The following is a 26,748-nucleotide window of genomic DNA, read 5'->3' on the forward strand; positions in this document are numbered from 1 at the left end:
ATGAATATGTCCACAATAGCCAAAAATGTGTTGGGCATCACCAGCTCTTTCTTTCTTCCTATTACAGATAGAGCATTGGTTTTCAAACCTGTCCTCAGACCTCACTAACAGGACACATTTTGAGGTTATCTGAACAAGAGCACAGGTGAAATAATCAGCTGATTAGTAACCATGGTTATTTTACCTGCTCTCACTCAAGGTAATCCTGAAAACCTGGCCTGTTGGGGAGGCCTGAGGACAGGTTGGAAAACCAGTTAGATAGAGCATACAATTTTCAACAACTTTCCCGTTTATTTCTATTATCAAGTTTGCATCATTCTCTTGGAATGCTTTGTTGAAAGAAAGGAGCTAGCTGAACACATCAGTAAGCCAATTATAAGAGGTATATATGTGCAGCCATGAATCTGCAGTTAGCTCCCAGCTCCTGAGTCTACCTACCTATTCTTTTTAACAAAGGATATCAAGAGAAAAAATCAAATGAGATAATAGAAGTAAATTGGAAAGTTGTTTAAAATTCATGTCCCTTTAAGCATGCAATCAGGAGGGATCAGGAAGAAAATGCTGATTCTTATGCCATAATTTAGTAAAGTGTTATTTTGTCAGACAAGATGTGTACCAATGGATGGTTAAAATATAGTTTTGGTGACAGATTTTGTTAAACGGTCTTCACAGTCTATTCCATTTCCAACGTTATATTCTGCATTTAATATCTCTTTACTGTTGTTAAATAGAGCAGAAAAATGAATTCTTTACTCTCCTTAACTAAATATTATATGCGGTGCAAGGAATCCTGATCTCTCCTCAAAGCAATGAAAGTCGTCTTGTTGGACTGGTGGAGAGCGATGGAACAGCAGCGTAAGTATCAACACAGATTTGTTTTCTTAAAGCAAAGGAGTGGGTGTGTTTCACTAAGAATTCAAATAACTCCAGCACAAAAAAAACAACCAATAATGTGTGTGTATGTACACTGTGTGCACAATTATTAGGCAAGTTGTATTTTTGAGGATTCATTTCATTATTGAACAACTACAGTGCTCTCGGTCAATCCAAAATGTTAATAAAACTCAAAACTGAATAATTAACAAATTAAGAGTGAGGTTTTGGCTTTCTTCGGAAAATATCTATGTGTGCAGAATTATTATGCAACTAAATAAAAAAACGAAAATTTTCCCATCTCACATGTTTATTTTCATCTGTTAAAATTAGAATAATAAACTAACAACTCAAAATTTACAAATAAAGATTTCTGACATTTCCAAAAAAAAAATCAGTGACCAATATAGCCACCCTTCTTTTAATAACAGTCATAAGCCTTCCATCCATGGAGTCTGTCAGTTTCTTGAACTGTTGACAATCAACTTTTTGTGCAGCAGCAACCACATCCTCCAAGACACTGTTCAGAGAGGTGTACTGTTTTTCTTCACCGTAAATCTCCCGTTTAAGAAGGGCCCACAATTCTCAATAGAGTTTAGGTCAGGTGAGGAAGGGGGCCATGTCATTATTCTTTCATATTTAAGGCCTTTACTGGCTACCCACGCAGTGGAGTACTTTGATGCATGTGATGGAGCATTGTCCTGCATAAATATCATGGTCTTCTTGAAAGATGCAGACTTTTTCCTGTACCACTGCTTGAAGAAAGTGTCTTCTAAAAACTGACAGTAGGTTTGGCAGTTGATTTTGAGTCCATCTTCAACCCGGAAAAGTCCAACTAGCTCATCTTTAATAATACCAGCCCATACCAGTACCCCACCTCCACGTTGCTGGCGTCTGAGTCGAAGTGGAGCTCTGTGCCCGTTACTGATCCAGCAACGGGCCCATCCATCTGGTCAGCCAAGAGTCACTCTCATCTCATCAGTCCATAAAACCTTTGTCTTCAGATATTTCTTTGCCCAGTCTTGACATTTCAACTTATGTGTCTTGTTCAGTGGTGGTCGGTTTTTTTCATGTCTCTGAGCACTGAACACCTTGTACTTCTGAGCACTCCAGGTAGGTTGCAGTTCTGGAATATGACAGCACTGTAGGATAATGGGTTCCTGGTAGCTTCATGTTTGATTCTTCTCAAATCTTTGGCAGTTAATTTGCGTCTTTTTTTCTCAACACGTTTCTTGCGACCCTGTTGACAATTTGCAAAAAAACATTTGATGGTTCTGTGATCACGCCCCAATATCTTAGCAATTTCAAGAGTGCGGCATCCCTCTGAAAAGTCATCAATTGTAAAAAGTTTTTCAGAGTCTGTTAAATCTCTTTTTTGGCCCACTTTGCCTAAGGAAAATAAGCTGCCTAATAATTATGCACACCTTGATATAGGGTGTTGATCTCCTAAGGCCACACCCTCCCTCATTACACAAATACACATCACCTGTTATGCTTAAATACAGCTTGGAGTTGGACAATATGCATAAAAATTATGATTTGGTCAAAATACTCACTTGCCTAATAATTGTGCACACTGTGTGTGTATGTATATATATATATATATATATATATATATATATATATATATATAAAAATAAATAAATATAGACAAGGTTAGAGTTACTCTATATATTGCCGTTTAACCCCACGTTGTAGAAAGAAAAACGCTGTTGCCCTACAGCGTAAGAGAAGGTTTACACCAGGGAATCCGCACAGGAACGCTAAATTCCCTGGGAGAGAGACTTCCGTATTTAAACAAAGACAAGGATTCTTTCTTCTTGCGTGTATATTTTCAAGAGAATGTAAGACACATATATGTACACAGCATTATTAAAAAGTAACAAAAATGTATTGGATATACCTTAAAACAGCTGTAACTCATATGAAGTCTAGGAGAGACAATACGAGATAGTCATCTGACACGTTTCACACCCACAGGCGCTTTCTCAAAGATATCCTGGGAGTGTCCTCATACAGGTATAAATGACTATGCAATGGACACACCTCCCCAGGATTCTGACGTATTAGAAGGATCTCCGTGATCATCTCCGCAAGTGCTAAACCGCCCTTTCTCATTTACTGCAGCAGACAATTATTTCTGCATAGTTGTTAACTCATTAGGGGCGGAGATTTAGAACAGTTGCGGCCATGTTCACAGAAATATACATACACAAAAAACAATATACAGTATATAAATAAAATATGTAATAAAACAGTAGAAGAAAAAACATTTAATACAATGTTGTAGCTCAAGTTGGAGAATAGCAACAAACATTATAATTATAAGTGTACAGGGAGTGCAGAATTATTAGGCAAGTTGTATTTTTGAGGATTAATTTTATTATTGAACAACAACCATGTTCTCAATGAACCCAAAAAACTCATTAATATCAAAGCTGAATATTTTTGGAAGTAGTTTTTAGTTTGTTTTTAGTTTTAGCTATTTTAGGGGGATATCTGTGTGTGCAGGTGACTATTACTGTGCATAATTATTAGGCAACTTAACAAAAAACAAATATATACCCATTTCAATTATTTATTTTTACCAGTGAAACCAATATAACATCTCAACATTCACAAATATACATTTCTGACATTCAAAAACAAAACAAAAACAAATCAGTGACCAATATAGCCACCTTTCTTTGCAAGGACACTCAAAAGCCTGCCATCCATGGATTCTGTCAGTGTTTTGATCTGTTCACCATCAACATTGCGTGCAGCAGCAACCACAGCCTCCCAGACACTGTTCAGAGAGGTGTACTGTTTTCCCTCCTTGTAAATCTCACATTTGATGATGGACCACAGGTTCTCAATGGGGTTCAGATCAGGTGAACAAGGAGGCCATGTCATTAGATTTTCTTCTTTTATACCCTTTCTTGCCAGCCACGCTGTGGAGTACTTGGACGCGTGTGATGGAGCATTGTCCTGCATGAAAATCATGTTTCTCCAACATTGGTGTGTCCGGTCCACGGCGTCATCCTTACTTGTGGGATATCTCTTCCCCAACAGGAAATGGCAAAGAGTCCCAGCAAAGCTGGCCATATAGTCCCTCCTAGGCTCCGCCCACCCCAGCCATTCTCTTTGCCGTTGCACAGGCAACATCTCCACGGAGATGGTTAAGAGTTTTTTGGTGTTTAAATGTAGTTTTTATTCTTCTATCAAGTGTTTGTTATTTTAAAATAGTGCTGGTATGTACTATTTACTCTGAAACAGAAAAGGATGAAGATTTCTGTTTGTGAGAGGAAGATGATTTTAGCAGACAGTAACTAAAATCGATTGCTGTTTCCACATAGGACTGTTGAGATGAAGTAACTTCAGTTGGGGGAAACAGCAGACTTTTCTGCTTAAGGTATGACTAGACATATTTCTAACAAGACCATGTAATGCTGGAAGGCTGTCATTTCCCCTCATGGGGACCGGTAAGCCATTTTCTTAGTCAAACAAACAGAATAAAGGGCTTAATATGGGCTAAAAAACTGGTAGACATTTTTATGGGCTAAATCGATTGCTTTATTTGGGCATTTTATTCATATTTATGCTGACAATTCGCATTTATAAACTTGGGGAACGTTTATTAAACGGCAGGCACTACGTTAGACACCTTTTCCAGTCAGAGGGCCTTCCTAGTTGTAGACTGAGCCTCATTTTCGCGCCATTACTGCGCAGTTGTTTTTTGAGAGCAGGGCATGCAGATGCATGTGTGAGGATCTGAAATTTGCTGGAAAAGCTTCTAGAAGGCGTCAATTGGTATCGTATTCCCCTCTGGGCTTGGTTGGGTCTCAGCAAAGGCTATAGCTGGGACTGTATAGGGGTTAAATTTGTAAATGGCTCCGGTTCTGTTATTTTAAGGGTTAAAGCTCTGAAATTTGGTGTGCAATACTCTTAATGCTTTAAGACACTGTGGTGAAATTTTGGTAATTTTTGAACAATTCCTTCATACTTTTTCACATATTCAGTAATAAAGTGTTTTCTGTTTAAAATTTAAAGAGACAGTAACGGTTTTGTTTTAAAACGTTTTTTGTGCTTTGTTGACAAGTTTAAGCCTGTTTAACATGTCTGTGCCTTCAGATAAGCTATGTTCTATATGTATGAAAGCCAATGTGTCTCCCCATTTAAATTTATGTGATAATTGTGCCATAGCGTCCAAACAAATTAAGGACAGTACTGCCACAGATAATGAAATTGCCCAAGATGATTCCTCAGATGAGGGGAGTAAACATGATACTACATCATCTCCTACTGTGTCTACACCAGTTTTGCCCACATAGGAGGCCCCTAGTACATCTAGTGCGCCAATGCTTATTACCATGCAACAATTAACGGCTGTAATGGATAACTCCATAGCAAATATTTTATCCAAAATGCCTACTTATCAGAGAAAGCACGATTGCTCTGTTTTAAACACTGAAGAGCAGGAGGGCGCTGATGATAATTGTTCTGTCATACCCTCACACCAATCTGAAGGGGCCATGAGGGAGGTTTTGTCAGATGGAGAAATTTCAGATTCAGGAAAAATTTCTCAACAAGCTGAACCTGATGTTGTGACATTTAAATTTAAATTAGAACATCTCCGCGCACTGCTTAAGGAGGTGTTATCTACTCTGGATGATTGTGACAACTTGGTCATTCCAGAGAAATTATGCAAGATGGACAAGTTCCTAGAGGTTCCGGTGCACCCCGACGCTTTTCCTATACCCAAGCGGGTGGCGGACATAGTAAATAAGGAGTGGGAAAAGCCCGGCATACCTTTTGTTCCCCCCCCTATATTTAAGAAATTATTTCCTATGGTCGACCCCAGAAAGGACTTATGGCAGACAGTCCCTAAGGTTGAGGGGGCAGTTTCTACTCTAAACAAACGCACTACTATTCCTATCGAAGATAGTTGTGCTTTCAAAGATCCTATGGATAAAAAATTGGAAGGTTTGCTTAAAAAGATTTTTGTACAGCAAGGTTACCTTCTACAACCCATTTCGTGCATTGTTCCTGTCACTACAGCAGCGTGGTTCTGGTTCGAGGAACTAGAAAAGTCGCTCAGTAGAGAGACTCCATATGAGGAGGTTATGGACAGAGTTCATGCACTTAAATTGGCTAACTCTTTTATTTTAGATGCCGCTTTGCAATTAGCTAGATTAGCGGTGAAAAATTCAGGGTTTGCTATCGTGGCGCGCAGAGCGCTTTGGCTAAAGTCTTGGTCAGCGGATGTGTCATCCAAGACAAAATTGCTTAACATCCCTTTCAAAGGTAAAACTCTATTTGGACCAGAATTGAAAGAGATTATTTCAGACATCACTGGGGGAAAGGGCCACGCCCTTCCACAAAATAGGCCTTTCAAGGCCAAAAATAAGTCTAATTTTCGTTCCTTTCGCAATTTCAGGAACGGACCGGCCTCTAATTCTGCATCCTCTAAGCAAGAGGGTAATGCCTCACAACCCAAACCAGCCTGGAAACCGATGCAAGGCTGGAACAAGGGTAAGCAGGCCAAGAAGCCTGCCGCTGCTAACAAAACAGCATGAAGGAGTAGCCCCCGATCCGGGACCGGATCTAGTGGGGGGCAGACTCTCTCTCTTTGCTCAGGCTTGGGCAAGAGATGTTCAGGATCCCTGGGCGCTAGAAATAGTTTCTCAAGGTTATCTTCTGGAATTCAGGGAACTACCCCCAAGGGGAAGGTTCCACATGTCTCACTTATCCTCAAACCAAATAAAGAGACAGGCGTTCTTACATTGTGTAGAAGACCTGTTAAAGATGGGAGTGATACACCCAGTTCCAATAAAGGAACAAGGAATGGGATTTTATTCCAATCTGTTCGTAGTTCCCAAAAAAGAGGGAACTTTCAGACCAATTTTAGATTTGAAGATCCTAAACAAATTTCTCAGGGTACCATCGTTCAAGATGGAAACCATTCGAACGATTCTACCCACTATCCAGGAAAGTCAATTTATGACTACCGTGGATCTAAAGGATGCGTACCTACATATTCCTATCCACAAAGAACATCATCAGTTCCTAAGGTTCGCTTTTCTGGACAAGCATTACCAGTTTGTGGCCCTCCCATTCGGATTAGCCACTGCTCCAAGGATTTTCACAAAGGTACTAGGGTCCCTTCTAGCGGTTCTAAGACCGAGGGGCATTGCAGTAGTACCTTACTTGGACGACATTCTAATACAAGCGTCGTCCCTGTCAAAAGCAAAGGCTCATACAGACATCGTTCTGGCCTTTCTCAGATCACACGGATGGAAGGTGAACATAGTAAAAATTTCTCTGTCTCCGTCGACAAGAGTTCCCTTCTTGGGAACAATAATAGATTCCTTAGAAATGAGGATTTTTCTGACAGAGGTCAGAAAATCAAAACTTCTAAGCTCTTGTCAAGTTCTTCATTCTGTTCCTCGTCCTTCCATAGCACAGTGCATGGAAGTAGTAGGGTTGATGGTTGCAGCAATGGACATAGTTCCTTTTGCACAAATTCATCTAAGACCATTACAACTGTGCATGCTCAAACAGTGGAATGGGGACTATACAGACTTGTCTCCAATGATTCAAGTAGATCAGAAGACCAGAGATTCACTCCGTTGGTGGCTGACCCTGGACCATCTGTCCCAGGGAATAAGCTTCCGCAGACCAGAGTGGGTCATTGTCACGACCGACGCCAGTCAAGTGGGCTGGGGCGCGGTCTGGGAATCCCTGAAAGCTCAGGGTCTATGGTCTCGGGAAGAGTCTCTTCTCCCGATAAACATTCTGGAACTGAGAGCGATATTCAATGCTCTCAGGGCTTGGCCTCAACTAGCAAAGGCCAGATTCATAAGGTTCCAATCAGACAACATGACGACCGTTGCGTATATCAATCATCAGGGGGGAACAAGGAGTTCCCTGGCGATGAAAGAAGTGACCAAAATAATTCAATGGGCGGAGGATCACTCCTGCCACCTGTCTGCGATCCACATCCCAGGTGTGGAAAACTGGGAGGCGGATTTTCTGAGTCGTCAGACATTCCATCCGGGGGAGTGGGAACTCCATCCGGAGATCTTTGCCCAAATAACTCAATTATGGGGCATTCCAGACATGGATCTGATGGCGTCTTGTCAGAACTTCAAGGTTCCTTGCTACGGGTCCAGATCCAGGGATCCCAAGGCGACTCTAGTAGATGCACTAGTAGCACCTTGGACCTTCAACCTAGCTTATGTATTTCCACCGTTTCCTCTCATTCCCAGGCTGGTAGCCAGGATCAATCAGGAGAGGGCCTCGGTGATCTTGATAGCTCCTGCGTGGCCACGCAGGACTTGGTATGCAGACCTGGTGAATATGTCATCGGTTCCACCATGGAAGCTACCTTTGAGACAGGACCTTCTTGTTCAGGGTCCATTCGAACATCCAAATCTGGTCTCCCTCCAGCTGACGGCTTGGAGATTGAACGCTTGATTCTATCGAAGCGTGGGTTTTCAGATTCTGTGATAGATACTCTGGTTCAAATATGGAAAAGATATATCTGTTGGTGTGAATCCAAAGGATTCCCATGGAATAAGATAAAAATTCCTAAGATTCTCTCCTTTCTACAAGAAGGTTTGGAGAAAGGATTATCTGCAAGTTCTCTAAAGGGACAGATCTCTGCTTTATCTGTCTTACTACACAAAAGACTGGCAGCTGTGCCAGATGTTCAAGCATTTGTTCAGGCTCTGATTAGGATCAAGCCTGTTTACAGACCTTTGACTCCTCCCTGGAGTCTAAATCTAGTTCTTTCAGTTCTTCAAGGGGTTCCGTTTGAACCTTTACATTCCATAGATATTAAGTTACTATCTTGGAAAGTTTTGCTTTTGGTTGCAATTTCTTCTGCTAGAAGAGTTTCAGAGTTATCTGCTCTGCAGTGTTCTCCGCCCTATCTGGTGTTCCATGCAGATAAGGTGGTTTTGCGTACTAAGCCTGGTTTTCTTCCTAAGGTTGTTTCTAACAAAAATATTAACCAGGAGATAGTTGTACCTTCTTTATGTCCGAATCCAGTTTCAAAGAAGGAACGTTTGTTACACAATTTGGATGTAGTCCGTGCTCTAAAATTCTATTTAGAGGCTACAAAAGATTTCAGACAAACATCTTCCTTGTTTGTTGTTTATTCTGGTAAAAGGAGAGGTCAAAAAGCGACTTCTACCTCTCTTTCCTTTTGGCTTAAAAGCATCATCCGATTGGCTTATGAGACTGCCGGATGGCAGCCTCCTGAAAGAATCACAGCTCACTCCACTAGGGCTGTGGCTTCCACATGGGCCTTCAAGAACGAGGCTTCTGTTGACCAGATATGTAAGGCAGCGACTTGGTCTTCACTGCACACTTTTGCCAAATTTTACAAATTTGATACTTTTGCTTCTTCAGAGGCTATTTTTGGGAGAAAGGTTTTGCAAGCTGTGGTGCCTTCCGTTTAGGTAACCTGATTTGCTCCCTCCCTTCATCCGTGTCCTAAAGCTTTGGTATTGGTTCCCACAAGTAAGGATGACGCCGTGGACCGGACACACCAATGTTGGAGAAAACAGAATTTATGCTTACCTGATAAATTACTTTCTCCAACGGTGTGTCCGGTCCACGGCCCGCCCTGGTTTTTTAATCAGGTCTGATGAATTATTTTCTCTAACTACAGTCACCACGGTACCATATGGTTTCTCCTATATATATTTCCTCCTGTCCGTCGGTCGAATGACTGGGGTGGGCGGAGCCTAGGAGGGACTATATGGCCAGCTTTGCTGGGACTCTTTGCCATTTCCTGTTGGGGAAGAGATATCCCACAAGTAAGGATGACGCCGTGGACCGGACACACCGTTGGAGAAAGTAATTTATCAGGTAAGCATAAATTCTGTTTTTTCTTGAAGGATGCAGACTTCTTCCTGTACCACTGCTTGAAGAAGGTGTCTTCCAGAAACTGGCAGTAGGACTGGGAGTTGAGCTTGACTCCATCCTCAACCCGAAAAGGCCCCACAAGCTCATCTTTGATGATACCAGCCCAAACCAGTACTCCACCTCCACCTTGCTGGCGTCTGAGTCAGACTGGAGCTCTCTGCCCTTTACCAATCCAGCCACGGGCCCATCCATCTGGCCCATCAAGACTCACTCTCATTTCATCAGTCCATAAAACCTTAGAAAAATCAGTCTTGAGATATTTCTTGGCCCAGTCTTGACGTTTCAGCTTGTGTGTCTTGTTCAGTGGTGGTCGTCTTTCAGCCTTTCTTACCTTGGCCATGTCTCTGAGTATTGCACACCTTGTGCTTTTGGGCACTCCAGTGATGTTGCAGCTCTGAAATATGGCCAAACTGGTGGCAAGTGGCATCTTGGCAGCTGCACGCTTGACTTTTCTCAGTTCATGGGCAGTTATTTTGCGCCTTGGTTTTTCCACACGCTTCTTGCGACCCTGTTGACTATTTTGAATGAAACGCTTGATTGTTCGATGATCACGCTTCAGAAGCTTTGCAATTTTAAGAGTGCTGCATCCCTCTGCAAGATATCTCACTATTTTTGACTTTTCTGAGCCTGTCAAGTCCTTCTTTTGACCCATTTTGCCAAAGGAAAGGAAGTTGCCTAATAATTATGCACACCTGATATAGGGTGTTGATGTCATTAGACCACACCCCTTCTCATTACAGAGATGCACATCACCTAATATGCTTAATTGGTAGTAGGCTTTCGAGCCTATACAGCTTGGAGTTAGACAACATGCATAAAGAGGATGATGTGGTCAAAATACTCATTTGCCTAATAATTCTGCACTCCCTGTATAAACACTTGTTACTAATTATTAATATGTTGCTTAAAAGCCATAACAAATTGTAAAAACATATATATAATTGAAAACACGATATATATACATTCAGAAAGTGGTAACAAGTATTAGTTATCATATTATTATTCCATATACATTTCCTGGTGTCCATATTGATCAATGTGAGCAAAACTCTTTCCACTGAAGGCGTAATGTTCTTAACAAAAACTCAATACCTATTGACTCCAAAACCACATATATATATATATATATATATATATATATATATATATATATATATATATATATATATATATATATATATATATATGAATACATGAATACAGACACAATTGACTTGATATGAACAACCGTCATTTGATATCCTGGATATACTAAATATGCAAACGCAATATATTCATATATTTTGTCTATTTATTACCTTACTTTGTATTATATTATGGTATCACAGGCATGATGTAGGTTTCTATCATTTAGGGTTAATCTTATTACTAGTTATATATTCACTTAGAGTGCCATAATTTATATGTTAGGATAACTGTTCATTCCATTATACACTAGAGGCCAATTCTCTTTATTATTTTTATATGTATATGTATAGGTTGGTTTATTATTTTTTCATATGTTTTTTTTTATGCATTTGAATGAATTTATACCAGAGAAGAAGGTCCAAAAAAGGGGTGGGAGGGATAATATAGGAAGTTGTATACATATAAAGGAAAAAAACTATTTGTTACATACCCTGATATAAGTCCAAGTCCCATTTTAGATTTATCCCCTTTGGTTCTCTGTTCTCTAGTTTGAAAATCCATTGGACTTCTCTGTCCAATAATTTCCTATATCTGTCCCCTCCTCTCTTGTTTGGAGGGACATAGTCTATAGCTTGAAACATAAGTGCAGTTTTTCCTTCCTTATGAAGGTTAAAATGTTTCCCCACAGGTGTTTTCGGGGGTTCTTTTTCTATTGATGTGAGATGCTCATGTATCCTATCCTTTAGGTTTCTACTAGTAGACCCTGTATATTATTTACCACAAATTTTACATGTGATTACATAGATCACATATTTTGAACAACTGTCTAATCTAAATTTGATATTATGTATAGAGTTGTTAGCTGATGAAATTACCTTGCTGTCTGTCTTACAATGTATACACACATTACAGTGTCTACCACAGCAAAAAAATCCTTTTTTCGTTAACCATGTTTCTCTAGTAGGGGGTATCTGTACCATAGACATATTCGATTACTTGACTGCCTATAGGAGTTGCTCTTTTTGGAATAAATTTGATACCTTTGTCCAGGATCTTTTTACATTGAGGATCTAAGGTTAGGATACCAAGGTTCTTGTGTATAATATTTATAATTTTCACAAATTGATTGCTAAATGGTGTTATGAATCCAATTTCATCCCTTCTTTTCATTGTATTCCGATTTTTACGTTGCTTGTTTTTAGTAGACTTGTTCTATTTATATTCCTTATTTTGTCTCAATGTTAAAAGTGACTTTATATTATATCCTCTTTTTTCCAAGTCTATGAACTAGATCTAATGAATGCTTGTCATACTTGTCTGTGTCTGTACAAATCCTTCTAATATGGATGAATTGGCCTTTCGGAATTCCAATTTTAAGATGTTTTGGATGGCAGGAATCTGCTCTTAAAATTGTATTCCCTGCAATCTCTTTTCGGTATAGTTCTGATATAATCCTACCATTTTCCCCTTTTAGCACAATATCTAAATATTCTATAGTGTGATTATTAATATTGGCCTAGATTTAGAGTTCGGCGGTAGCCGTCAAAACCAGCGTTAGAGGCTCCTAACGCTGGTTTTGGGCGCCCGCTGGTATTTGGAGTCAGTGATTAAAGGGTCTAACGCTCACTTTTCAGCCGCGACTTTTCCATACCGCAGATCCCCCTACGCCATTTGCGTAGCCTATCTTTTCAATGGGATCTTTCTAACGCTGGTATTTAGAGTCGTTTCTGCAGTGAGCGTTAGAGCTCTAACGACAAGATTCCAGCCGCCTGAAAAAAGCAGGAGTTAAGAGCTTTCTGGCTAACGCCGGTTTATAAAGCTCTTAACTACTGTACCCTAAAGTACACTAACACCCATAAACTACCTATCTACCCCTAAACCGAGGTCCCCCCACATCGCCGCCACTCGATTAAAATTTTTAACCCCTAATCTGCCGACCGCCACCTACGTTATACTTATGTACCCCTAATCTGCTGCCCCTAACCCCGCCGACCCCTATATTATATTTATTAACCCCTAACTTGCCCCCCACAACGTCGCCGCAAGCTACTTAAAATAATTAACCCCTAATCTTCCGACCGCAAATCGCCGCCACCTACGTTATCCCTATGTACCCCTAATCTGCTGCCCCTAACATCGCCGACCCCTATGTTATATTTATTAACCCCTAATCTGCCCCCCACAACGTCGCCGACACCTGCCTACACTTATTAACCCCTAATCTGCCGAGCGGACCTGAGCGCTACTATAATAAATGTATTAACCCCTAATCCGCCTCACTAACCCTATCATAAATAGTATTAACCCCTAATCTGCCCTCCCTAACATCGCCGACACCTAACTTCAATTATTAACCCCTAATCTGCCGACCGGAGCTCACCGCTATTCTAATAAATGTATTAACCCCTAAAGCTAAGTCTAACCCTAACACTAACACCCCCCTAACTTAAATATAATTTACATCTAACGAAATAAATTAACTCTTATTAAATAACTTATTCCTATTTAAAGCTAAATACTTACCTGTAAAATAAACCCTAATATAGCTACAATATAAATTACATTTATATTATAGCTATTTTAGGATTAATATTTATTTTACAGGCAACTTTGTAATTATTTTAACCAGGTACAATAGCTATTAAATAGTTAAGAACTATTTAATAGTTACCTAGTTAAAATAATAACAAATTTACCTGTAAAATAAATCCTAACCTAAGTTATAATTAAACCTAACACTACCCTATCAATAAAATAATTAAATAAACTACCTACAATTACCTACAATTAACCTAACACTACACTATCAATAAATTAATTAAACACAATTGCTACAAATAAATACAATTAAATAAACTATCTAAAGTACAAAAAATAAAAAAGAACTAAGTTACAGAAAATAAAAAAATATTTACAAACATAAGAAAAATATTACAACAATTTTAAACTAATTACACCTACTCTAAGCCCCCTAATAAAATAACAAAGACCCCCAAAATAAAAAATTCCCTACCCTATTCTAAAATACAAAAATTACAAGCTCTTTTACCTTACCAGCCCTGAACAGGGCCCTTTGCGGGGCATGCCCCAAGAAGTTCAGCTCTTTTGCCTGTAAAAGAAAACATACAATACCCCCCCCCCCAACATTACAACCCACCACCCACATACCCCTAATCTAACCCAAACCCCCCTTAAATAAACCTAACACTAATCCCCTGAAGATCTTCCTACCTTGTCTTCACCATACCAGGTTCACCGATCCGTCCTGGCTCCAAGATCTTCATCCAACCCAAGCGGGGGTTGGCGATCCATAATCCGGTGCTGAAGAGGTCCAGAAGAGGCTCCAAAGTCTTCATCCTATCCGGCAAGAAGAGGACATCCGGACCGGCAAACATCTTCTCCAAGCCGCATCTTCTATCTTCTTCCATCCGGTGCGGAGCGGGTCCATCTTGAAGCAGGCGACGCGGATCCATCCTCTTCTTCCGATGTCTCCCGACGAATGACGGTTCCTTTAAGGGACGTCATCCAAGATGGCGTCCCTCGAATTCCGATTGGCTGATAGGATTCTATCAGCCAATCGGAATTAAGGTAGGAATTTTCTGATTGGCTGATGGAATCAGCCAATCAGAATCAAGTTCAATCCGATTGGCTGATCCAATCAGCCAATCAGATTGAGCTCGCATTCTATTGGCTGTTCCGATCAGCCAATAGAATGCGAGCTCAATCTGATTGGCTGATTGGATCGGCCAATCGGATTGAACTAGATTCTGATTGGCTGATTCCATCAGCCAATCAGAAAATTCCTACCTTAATTCCGATTGGCTGATAGAATCCTATCAGCCAATCGGAATTCGAGGGACGCCATCTTGGATGACGTCCCTTAAAGGAACCGTCATTCGTCGGGAGACATCGGAAGAAGAGGATGGATCCGCGTCGCCTGCTTCAAGATGGACCCGCTCCGCACCGGATGGAAGAAGATAGAAGATGCGGCTTGGAGAAGATGTTTGCCGGTCCGGATGTCCTCTTCTTGCCGGATAGGATGAAGACTTTGGAGCCTCTTCTGGACCTCTTCAGCACCGGATTATGGATCGCCAACCCCCGCTTGGGTTGGATGAAGATCTTGGAGCCAGGACGGATCGGTGAACCTGGTATGGTGAAGACAAGGTAGGAAGATCTTCAGGGGATTAGTGTTAGGTTTATTTAAGGGGGGTTTGGGTTAGATTAGGGGTATGTGGGTGGTGGGTTGTAATGTTGGGGGGGGGGGTATTGTATGTTTTCTTTTACAGGCAAAAGAGCTGAACTTCTTGGGGCATGCCCCGCAAAGGGCCCTGTTCAGGGCTGGTAAGGTAAAAGAGCTTGTAATTTTTGTATTTTAGAATAGGGTAGGGAATTTTTTATTTTGGGGGTCTTTGTTATTTTATTAGGGGGCTTAGAGTAGGTGTAATTAGTTTAAAATTGTTGTAATATTTTTCTTATGTTTGTAAATATTTTTTTATTTTCTGTAACTTAGTTCTTTTTTATTTTTTGTACTTTAGATAGTTTATTTAATTGTATTTATTTGTAGCAATTGTGTTTAATTAATTTATTGATAGTGTAGTGTTAGGTTAATTGTAGGTAATTGTAGGTAGTTTATTTAATTATTTTATTGATAGGGTAGTGTTAGGTTTAATTATATCTTAGGTTAGGATTTATTTTACAGGTAAATTTGTAATTATTTTAACTAGGTAACTATTAAATAGTTCTTAACTATTTAATAGCTATTGTACCTGGTTAAAATAATTACAAAGTTGCCTGTAAAATAAATATTAATCCTAAAATAGCTATAATATAAATGTAATTTATATTGTAGCTATATTAGGATTTATTTTACAGGTAAGTATTTAGCTTTAAATAGGAATAAGTTATTTAATAAGAGTTAATTTATTTCGTTAGATGTAAATTATATTTAAGTTAGGGGGGTGTTAGTGTTAGGGTTAGACTTAGCTTTAGGGGTTAATACATTTATTAGAATAGCGGTGAGCTCCGGTCGGCAGATTAGGGGTTAATAATTGAAGGTAGGTGTCGTCGATGTTAGGGAGGGCAGATTAGGGGTTAATACTATTTATTATAGGGTTAGTGAGGCGGATTAGGGGTTAATACATTTATTATAGTAGCGCTCAGGTCCGCTCGGCAGATTAGGGGTTAATAAGTGTAGGTAGGTGTCGGCGACGTTGTGGGGGGCAGATTAGGGGTTAATAAATATAACATAGGGGTCGGCGATGTTAGGGCAGCAGATTAGGGGTACATAGGGATAACGTAGGTGGCGGCGGTTTACGGAGCGGCAGATTAGGGGTTAAAAGTGTAATGCAGGGGTCAGCGATAGCGGGGGCGGCAGATTAGGAGTTAATAAGTGTAAGGTTAGGGGTGTTTAGACTCGGGGTACATGTTAGGGTGTTAGGTGCAGACGTAGGAAGTGTTTCCCCATAGCAAACAATGGGGCTGCGTTAGGAGCTGAACGCTGCTTTTTTGCAGGTGTTAGGTTTTTTTTCAGCTCAAACAGCCCCATTGTTTCCTATGGGAGAATCGTGCACGAGCACGTTTTTGAGGCCGGCCGCGTCCGTAAGCAACTCTGGTATCGAGAGTTGCATTTGCGGTAAAAATGCTCTACGCTCCTTTTTTGGAGCCTAACGCAGCATTTGTTTGAACTCTCGATACCAGAGTTAAATTTATGGTGCGGCCAGAAAAAAACCCGCGGAGCGTTAACAGCCCTTTTACCGCCGAACTCTAAATCTAGGCCTAAGTGTGTAAACTTTAAATTCATAAAGTTGGAATTCAAATATGATAAAAAACATGCTTCTTGTTCTTGAGTACCAGACCAGATTATTATCAGGTCATCAATATATCTCATATAGGACTTAGTAAAACCATTGTATATATTCTGCTCACCATAAATATATGTGGACTCAAACCATCCCAGAAAAAGATTGGCATATGTGGGGCAAATTTAGCCCCTATTGCCGTGCCACATATCTGCAAATAATAGTGCGAGTCAAACATAAAAAAATTGTGAGTGAGCAGAAATCTCAGTACTTCCAACACAAATTCAATCTCTATGTGTTTTTTCTTGAAACATATCAATATAGTTGTTGCGTGAGTGTATAGGGTAGAAAGTACTCTTAGATCTAAGATGTTTATTTATAGATTTTTGTGCCATGGTATCAGTAGTTGTCCTAACAGATTCATTACTCAGATCATCAAGTATTTGCTCTATCCTAGCATCTTAAAAATTTAGCTGAATATTGGTATTCGTAGGACTCTCATTTTTTTCTAAACATGGATATAAACTCTCATTTCTATCTACCGCAGATAGAGTATGTACTTGGGAACTATCACTAAATGGTATTTGCATGAAATGCTTTTTTAATACCAATTTCCTCACAAAGCAGTTAACGTCTGTAATGGTACAAAAAAGATCAAAGTCCGTTGATGGTGAGAAACCCAGACCCTTCTCCAAGACTTCTATTTGATATTTATCTAGTGGATGCTTGGATAAATTCACTACTGTGCATATCTTCTCATCATGGGTTTTTTCTTGCTCTGCTGTTGTTCTGACTTTTATAACTGTTTTGAAGTTTTTCCATCCTTTTCTTTGGGACGTGGTGTTTCACCTTCATTGGATCTGTTTATATTCTTTGGTCTTGCTCCTAGATGTTCAATATAGTTCTGATTGTTGGTTTCTGGCGAGTTTGGATTGGATGCCTCTGCTGACCCTGATATAGGTGTTGATGCAATATGACTCCTCACTGAGAAATTTGAATCCGAAAAATTTACTTTTTTATCCTTTTGTTGGTTGCTTTGTTTTCCATGTTGTTTACTAGATTTATTGGCTTTTTTTGCATTTTTTTCCTTTGTTGTTAGTATATTCTGAAGTGTTTCAGTTATACACTACATCAAGTGCATAGTCCTGCTCATCTCTGAGCATTTTGTTGTCTTTCCTTGAAGTTAGATCTTGTTCTAAATCATCTAGATGTTTTGCCAATTCTTCATCATATTTAGGATATTTCTCATGTATTTGTATGGGTAACATTTGTTTTTGTAGCTCCTTTATTTCTTCCAACACCGTTGTCCTTTTGTTGTTTTTATCAGTCAGAATTTTAATCATTAGTTTAAGGGAACATCCACTAAGGGTTTCATTCCATTCTTTCATGAAGTCTTCATCTGAAGTCTTCATCTTAATCTTTATCCACATTAGGGAATGTTTTCATCCTTAAGCCTCTAGGAATAATTGCAGATTTTATATATTTATCAAGGTATATGATCTCATACCATAATTTAAGTTCTTTTATTCTGAGTAAAATAACTTATTTTACTCAGAATTTTGAGAAATAACTGACGTAGATCATACATTTGTGATTGGTTAGGTGATAGTTCACTCTGTCTCTCATTGAATGTGAGTTTTCTATTAAAAATATCATTCAAGGCTTTTGATTGTGCCATATTGTGTCTTATATCGTTCAATTTGTATAAATAAAATAAATAGATATCATGGTGTGTGTTGTTTTACCGTGTGTATAGGCAAAGTCCCAAGTAGAATTACAAGTGACGTCACAGGTAAGGTCAAATGTGTGCTGTGTTTATATCTTTGTTTTTGTTAGTCATTTTTTTAACATAACAATTTATTTCTTAACTTTGTGGTTATCAGCACATATAAATATATCAGTCCATTAGAATACATTTTCCTTTTCCCCCCAGTTGATCAGAGGAGCACAGTGAATTAGATACTTCCAAAAAGAGCGGTATATTAAGACAATGCTAAGTAATTTGTAGTTTACCAGGAAGTAAAAAGCACAGTGATTTCTATGTATTTTGGACTTAGGTATTTAGTCATTTGATTCGCACAACCACACTTCAGGCTTCAATATAAACGGCAAACATTTGTAAATCTCTAAAGGCGATTTAGCTAAAAAAGCTAAGTATTTCAATATAGACAAGGTTAGAGTTACTCTATATATTGCCGTTTAACCCCACGTTGAAGAAAGAAAAATGCTGTCGCCCTACAGCGTAAGAGAAGGTTTACACCAGGGAATCCGCACAGGAACGCTAAATTCCCTGGGAGAGAGACTTCCGTATTCATACAAAGACAAGGATTCTTTCTTCTTGCGTGTAAATTTTCACAATGACAAGTTCTTGTGAGAGAACGTAAGACACATATATGTACACAGCCTTATTAAAAAGTAGCAAAAATGTATTGGATATACCTTAAAACAGTTGTAACTCACATGAAGTCAAGGAGAGACAATACGAGATACGTCATCTGACGTGTTTCATGCCCACAGGCGCTTTCTCAAAGATATCCTGGGAGTGTCCTCATACAGGTATAAATGACTATGCAATGGACACGCCTCCCCAGGATTCTGACGTATTAGAAGGATCTCCGTGATCACCTCCGCAAGTGCTAAACCCCCTTTCTCATTTACTGCAGCAGACAATTATTTCTGCATAGTTGTTAACTCATTAGGGGCGGCTATTTAGAACAGTTGTGGCCATGTTCACAGAAATATACATACACAAAAAACAATATATATATATAAAAAAAATATGTAATAAAACAGTAGAAGAAAAAACATTTAATACAATGTTGTAGCTCAAGTTGGAGAATAGCAACAAAAATTATAATTAAGTGTATAAACACTTGTTACTAATTATTAATATGTTGCTTAAAAGCCACAACTGTTTTAAGGTATATCCAATACATTTTTGTTACTTTTTAATAAGGCTGTGTACATATATGTGTTTTACGTTCTCTCACAAGAACTTGTCATTGTTAAAATATACACGCAAGAAGAAAGAATCCTTGTCTTTGTGTATATACGTATATATATATATATATATATATATATATATATATATATATATATATATATATATATATATATATATACTGTATATATACAGTTGTATGCAAAAGTTTAGGCACCCCTGACAATTTCTATGATTTTCATTTACAAATAATTGGGTGTTTGGATCAGCAATTTCATTTTGATCTATCAAATAACTGAAGGACACAGTAATATTTCAGTAGTAAAATGAGGTTTATTGGATTAACAGAAATTGTGCAATATGCATCAAAACGAAATTAGAAAGGTGCATAAATTTGGGCACCCCAACAGAAATATTGCATTAATATTTAGTAGAGCCTCCGTTAGCAGAAATAACAGCCTCTAGACGCTTCCTATAGCCTGTAATGAGTGTTTGGATTCTGGATGAAGGTATTTTGGACCATTCCTCCTTGCAAAACATCTCCAGTTCAGTTAGGTTTGATGGTTGCCAAGCATGGACAGCCCGCTTCAAATCACCCCACAGATTTTCAATGATATTCAGGTCTGGGGACTGGGATTGTCATTCCAGAACATTGTACTTGTTCCTCTGTATAAATGCCAGAGTAGATTTTGAGCAGTATTTTGGGTAGTTGTCTTGTTGAAATATCCAGCCTCGTCGTAACTTCAACTTTGAGATTGATTCCTCAACATTATTCTCAAGTATCTGCTGATATTGCGTGGAATCCATGCGACCCTCAACTTTAACAAGATTCCCAGTACCGGCACTGGCCCCACAGCATGATGGAACATCCACCAAATTTTTACTGTGGGTAGCAAGTGTTTGTCTTGGAATGCTGTGTTCTTTTGCCCCCCATGCATAACGCCCCTTGTTATGACCAAATAACTCAATCTTTGTTTCATCAGTCCACAGCACCTTCCAAAATGAAGCTGGCTTGTCCGAATGTGCGTTTGTGGAGTGTGTGCAGAAAAGGCTTCTTCCACATCACTCTCCCTTACAGCTTCTCTTTGTGTGCTGAATTGTTGAACGATGCACAGTAACACCATCTGTAGCAAAATGATGTTGTAGGTCTTTGGAGGTAGTCTGTGGGCTGTTTTTGACCGTTCTCACCATCCTTTGCCTCTCCGATATTTTACTTGGCCTGCCACTTTTGACCTTAACAAGAACTGTGCCTGTGGTCTTCCATTTCCTCACTATGTTCCTCACAGTGGACACTGACAGCTTAAATCTCTGCAATAGCTTTTTGTAGCCTTCCCCTAAACCATAATGTTGAACAATCTTTGTTTTCAGGTCATTTGAGAGTTGTTTTGAGGCCCCCATGTTTCCACTCTTCAGAGGAGAGTCAAAGAGAACAACAACTTGCAATTGGCCACCTTCAATACCTTTTCTTATAATTGGATTATTATTATTATTCTTTATTTGTAAAGCGCCGACAGATTCCGCAGCGCTGTCCATGGGTACAAGGATAACAATACAATGGAGAAACAATACGATAAGACAAAAATTTTACAGACAAATACAAGGGGAATTGAGGGTCCTATTCCCGTGGGAACTTACAATCTAGATGGGTAGGAGGATGGGAACCAGGAGGTGGGGACTGCAGAGGTGAGAATGATATTAGTGAGGAGATAGAGGGCAACTGTTAGTTTTAAGTGAAGTTAGTTTGTTAATAAGTCGGGTGATAAGCTTCTCTGAACAGAAAGGTCTTTAGGGAACGTTTAAAGGAGGAGAGGTTAGGGGCAAGTCTGACAGCTCGAGGAAGTGCGTTCCAGAGGGTTGGTGCCGCACGGGAGAAGTCCTGTAATCTAGCATGAGAGGAGGTGATGGTAGAGGACGCAAGAAGCAGGTCATTGTTGGATCTTAGGGGACGGGCAGGAGTATATTTGTTGATGAGTGAGGACAGGTAGGGTGGGGCAGCATTGGTGAGGGCTTTGTAGGTCAGGGTGAGAATTTTGAATTTATCTCTGTTGTGAATGGGGAGCCAGTGAAGGGACTCATAGAGAGGCGCAGCAGAAACAGAGCGTCGAGAGAGGTGGATTAGCCTGGCAGATGCATTTAGGATGGATTGGAGGGGAGAGAGGCGGGAGAGAGGGAGGCCGGTTAGTAAGTTGTTACAGTAGTCAAGTCGGGAAATTACCAGGGAGTGGATTAGCTGTTTAGTAGTTTCAGCACTCAGAAATGGACGAATTTTGGCGATATTGCGTAGGTGGTTGCGGCAGGATTGGATGCACCTGTCTATGAAGTTCAAGGCTTAATGGGCTTACCAAACCAATTGTGTTCCAATTAATCAGTGCTAAGTAGTTACAGGTTTTCAAATCAGCAAAATGACAATGGTGCCCACATTTATGCACCTTTCTAATTTCGTTTGAATGCATATTGCACATTTTCTGTTAATCCAATAAACCTCATTCCACTACTGAAATATTACTGTGTCCTTCAGTTATTTGATAGATCAAAATGAAATTGCTGATCCAAACACCCAATTATTTATAAATGAAAATCATGGAAATTGTCAGGGGTGCCTAAACTTTTGCATACGACTGTGTGTATGTATGTATGTGTATATATATATATATATATATATATATACACAATATTCCACAGGAACCCAGCACTCACTTAACGTTGCAGCTCCCAGGGTGCCCACAAAGTATTATACACAATCCTCCAAGAAGCAGGCACTCGCTGGCGTTTCAAACTGATTTTTAATCACATCAAAGAATCAAATAGTGAACGTTTTCGGGCTTACGCCCGTCCTCAGACTTGATAATAACAATGTGTACTTACCACCCCTATATGTCCCCTGGTGAGCCGATCTGCCGCATTCGGGTCTCACACAACACAGGCGACGCAACTGCGCATGTGCCGACCGTACTACGGAGTCCCCTCTGGGCCAACGGAAATTAGTCCTAATAAAAGCAAAACAGACTGCATAACTATACGCAGGGCAAGAATATACATAGACAGCAAGCTGTAAATACAATTGGAATTACAAAATGAAACATCAGTACTTATAAAGCAATTGTCAATGATACATCATTACTCAAACGGCATAGATAAATCATACATGGAAGCCTGTTGCAAGAATCAGTTAGACATATATAGCATAGTAACCCAGGACCATGGTAACATAACATACCATGGTATATGTTGAATAAACATGTTGGCAGTATATAATACAGCATATTTAAGCGGAATAGACATCAAACAAAATAAGAGCATGTTAGAAAAAGACACACTAAATAGCTAACCAACATGTTAATTGATACTGCAGATATTACTTGGATGTCAAGCCTAAATATATATTAGGGAAATGATCACATAAACATCCTATCATCAATGATGCATATGGCCCTGCTAGCATAAACCCCACATTTTAAGATTTATTATAGAATTGAACATGGGCACACTAACTGACCAATCATGTGACTACCAATATAATTTATTCCACCAGATTTCACAAAAAACAATGGCCTAGATTTAGAGTTTGGCGTTAGCCGTGAAAACCAGCGTTAGAGGCTCCTAACGCTGGTTTTAGGCTACCGCCGGTATTTGGAGTCACTCAAAATAGGGTCTAACGCTCACTTTTCAGCCGCGACTTTTCCATAACGCAGATCCCCTTACGTCAATTGCGTATCCTATCTTTTCAATGGGATTTCTCTAACTCCGGTATTTAGAGTCGTTTCTGAAGTGAGCGTTAGAAATCTAACGACAAAACTCCAGCCGCAGGAAAAAAGTCAGTAGTTAAGAGCTTTCTGGGCTAACGCCGGTTTATAAAGCTCTTAACTACTGTGCTCTAAAGTACACTAACACCCATAAACTACCTATGTACCCCTAAACCGAGGTCCCCCCACATCGCCGACACTCTAAAAAATTTTTTTAACCCCTAATCTGCCGACCGCCACCTACGTTATCCTTATGTACCCCTAATCTGCTGCCCCTAACACCGCCGACCCCTGTATTATATTTATTAACCCCTAATCTGCCCCCCTCAACGTCGCCTCCACCTGCCTACACTTATTAACCCCTAATCTGCCGACCGGACCTGAGCGATACTATAATAAAGTTATTAACCCCTAATCCGCCTCACTAACCCTATCATAAATAGTATTAACCCCTAATCTGCCCTCCCTAACATCGCCGACACCTAACTTCAATTATTAACCCCTAATCTGCCGACTGGAGCTCACCGCTATTCTAATAAATGTATTAACCCCTAAAGCTAAGTCTAACCCTAACACTAACATCCCCCTAAATTAAATATAATTTAAATCTAATGAAATTAATTAACTCTTATTATATAAATTATTCCTATTTAAAGCTAAATACTTACCTGTAAAATAAATCCTAATATAGCTACAATATAAATTATAATTATATTAGAGCTATTTTAGGATTTATATTTATTTTACAGGTAACTTTGTATTTATTTTAACCAGGTACAATAGCTATTAAATAGTTAAGAACTATTTAATAGCTAAAATAGTTAAAATAATTACAAATTTACCTGTAAAAGAAATCCTAACCTAAGTTACAAATAAACCTAACACTAGACTATCAATAAATTAATTAAATAAACTACCTACAATTAACCTAACACTACACTATCAATAAATTAATTAAATACAATTGCTACAAATAAATACAATTAAATAAACTAGCTAAAGTACAAAAAATAAAAAAGAACTAAGTTACAAAAAATAAAAAAATATTTACAAACATAAGAAAAATATTACAACAATTTTAAACTAATTACACCTACTCTAAGCCCCCTAATAAAATAACAAAGCCCCCCAAAATAAAAAAATGCCCTACCCTATTCTAAATTACTAAAGTTCAAAGCTCTTTTACCTTACCAGCCCTGAACAGGGCCCTTTGCGGGGCATGCCCCAAGAAGTTCAGCTCTTTTGCCTGTAAAAAAAAACATACAATACCCAAGCCCCCCAACATTACAACCCACCACCCACATACCCCTAATCTAACCCAAACCCCCCTTAAATAAACCTAACACTAAGCCCCTGAAGATCATCCTACCTTGTCTTCACCTCACCAGGTATCACCGATCCGTTCTGGCTCCAAAATCTTCATCCAACCCAAGCGGGGGTTGGCGATCCATCATCCGGTGCCTGAAGAGGTCCAGAAGAGGCTCCAAAGTCTTCATCCTATCCGGGAAGAAGAGGCGATCCGGACCGGCAACCATCTTGATCCAAGCGGCATCTTCTATCTTCATCCGATGACGACCGGCTCCATCCTGAAGACCTCCACCGCGGACCCATCTTCTTCCGGCGACGTCCAACTGCAGAATGACGGTTCCTTTAAGGGACGTCATCCAAGATGGCGTCCCTCGAATTCCGATTGGCTGATAGGATTCTATCAGCCAATCGGAATTAAGGTAGGAATATTCTGATTGGCTGATGGAATCAGCCAATCAGAATCAAGTTCAATCCGATTGGCTGATCCAATCAGCCAATCAGATTGAGCTCGCTTTCTATTGGCTGATCGGAACAGCCAATAGAATGCGAGCTCAATCTGATTGGCTGATTGGATCAGCCAATCGGATTGAACTTGATTCTGATTGGCTGATTCCATCAGCCAATCAGAATATTCCTACCTTAATTCCGATTGGCTGATAGAATCCTATCAGCCAATCGGAATTCGAGGGACGCCATCTTGGGTGACGTCATTTAAAGGAACCGTCATTCGTCGTTCAGTCATCGGCCAGGATGGATGTTCCGCGGTGGAGGTCTTCAGGATGCTGCCGCTTCGCTCCGGATGGATGCCGCTTGGATGAAGACTTCAATCGGATGGAAGACCTCTTCTGGCCCGCTTGGATGAAGACTTCAGCCGGATCATTGACCTCTTCAGCCCCCCGCTTGGGCTTGGATCAGGACATCGGAGGAGCTCTTCTGGACCGATCGGTGAACCTGGTATGGTGAAGACAAGGTAGGATGATCTTCAGGGGCTTAGTGTTAGGTTTATTTAAGGGGGGTTTGGGTTAGATTAGGGGTATGTGGGTGGTGGGTTGTAATGTTGGGGGGGGTATTGTATGTTTTTTTTTACAGGCAAAAGAGCTGAATTTCTTGGGGCATGCCCCACAAAGGGCCCTGTTCAGGGCTGGTAAGGTAAAAGAGCTTTGAACTTTAGTAATTTAGAATAGGGTAGGGCATTTTTTTATTTTGGGGGGCTTTGTTATTTTATTAGGGGGCTTAGAGTAGGTGTAATTAGTTTAAAATTGTTGTAATATTTTTCTTATGTTTGTAAATATTTTTTTATTTTTTGTAACTTAGTTCTTTTTTATTTTTTGTACTTTAGCTAGTTTATTTAATTGTATTTATTTGTAGCAATTGTATTTAATTAATTTATTGATAGTGTAGTGTTAGGTTAATTGTAGGTAATTGTAGGTAGTTTATTTAATTAATTTATTGATAGTCTAGTGTTAGGTTTATTTGTAACTTAGGTTAGGATTTCTTTTACAGGTAAATTTGTAATTATTTTAACTATTTTAGCTATTAAATAGTTCTTAACTATTTAATAGCTATTGTACCTGGTTAAAATAAATACAAAGTTACCTGTAAAATAAATATAAATCCTAAAATAGCTCTAATATAATTATAATTTATATTGTAGCTATATTAGGATTTATTTTACAGGTAAGTATTTAGCTTTAAATAGGAATAATTTATTTAATAAGAGTTAATTAATTTCGTTAGATTTAAATTATATTTAACTTAGGGGGGTGTTAGTATTAGGGTTAGACTTAGCTTTAGGGGTTAATACATTTATTAGAATAGCGGCGAGATTCGGTCGGCAGATTAGGGGTTAATAATTGAAGTTAGGTGTCGGCGATGTTAGGGAGGGCAGATTAGGGGTTAATACTATTTATGATAGGGTTAGTGAGGCGAGTTAGGGGTTAATAACTTTATTATAGTAGCGCTCAGGTCCGCTCGGCAGATTAGGGGTTAATAAGTGTAGGCAGGTGGAGGCGACGTTGTGGGGGGCAGATTAGGGGTTAAT

At 39.3% G+C, this 26,748-nt stretch overlaps 1 protein-coding gene across 2 annotated transcripts in view; it reads left to right on the plus strand.

Moving 5' to 3' along the window:
• The first annotated feature begins 780 nt into the window (after positions 1-780).
• Positions 781-26,748, plus strand: part of INPP5B (inositol polyphosphate-5-phosphatase B) — a 406,727-nt gene continuing 380,759 nt past the window's right edge. For both annotated transcript variants that reach the window (XM_053707160.1, XM_053707161.1), the window contains exon 1: positions 781-855. The gene's annotated coding sequence lies outside the window, so the exon portion shown is untranslated. The remainder of the gene's footprint in view (positions 856-26,748) is intronic.

The sequence above is a fragment of the Bombina bombina genome, chromosome 3 (assembly GCF_027579735.1).
Source record: "Bombina bombina isolate aBomBom1 chromosome 3, aBomBom1.pri, whole genome shotgun sequence".
NCBI lineage: Eukaryota > Metazoa > Chordata > Amphibia > Anura > Bombinatoridae > Bombina > Bombina bombina.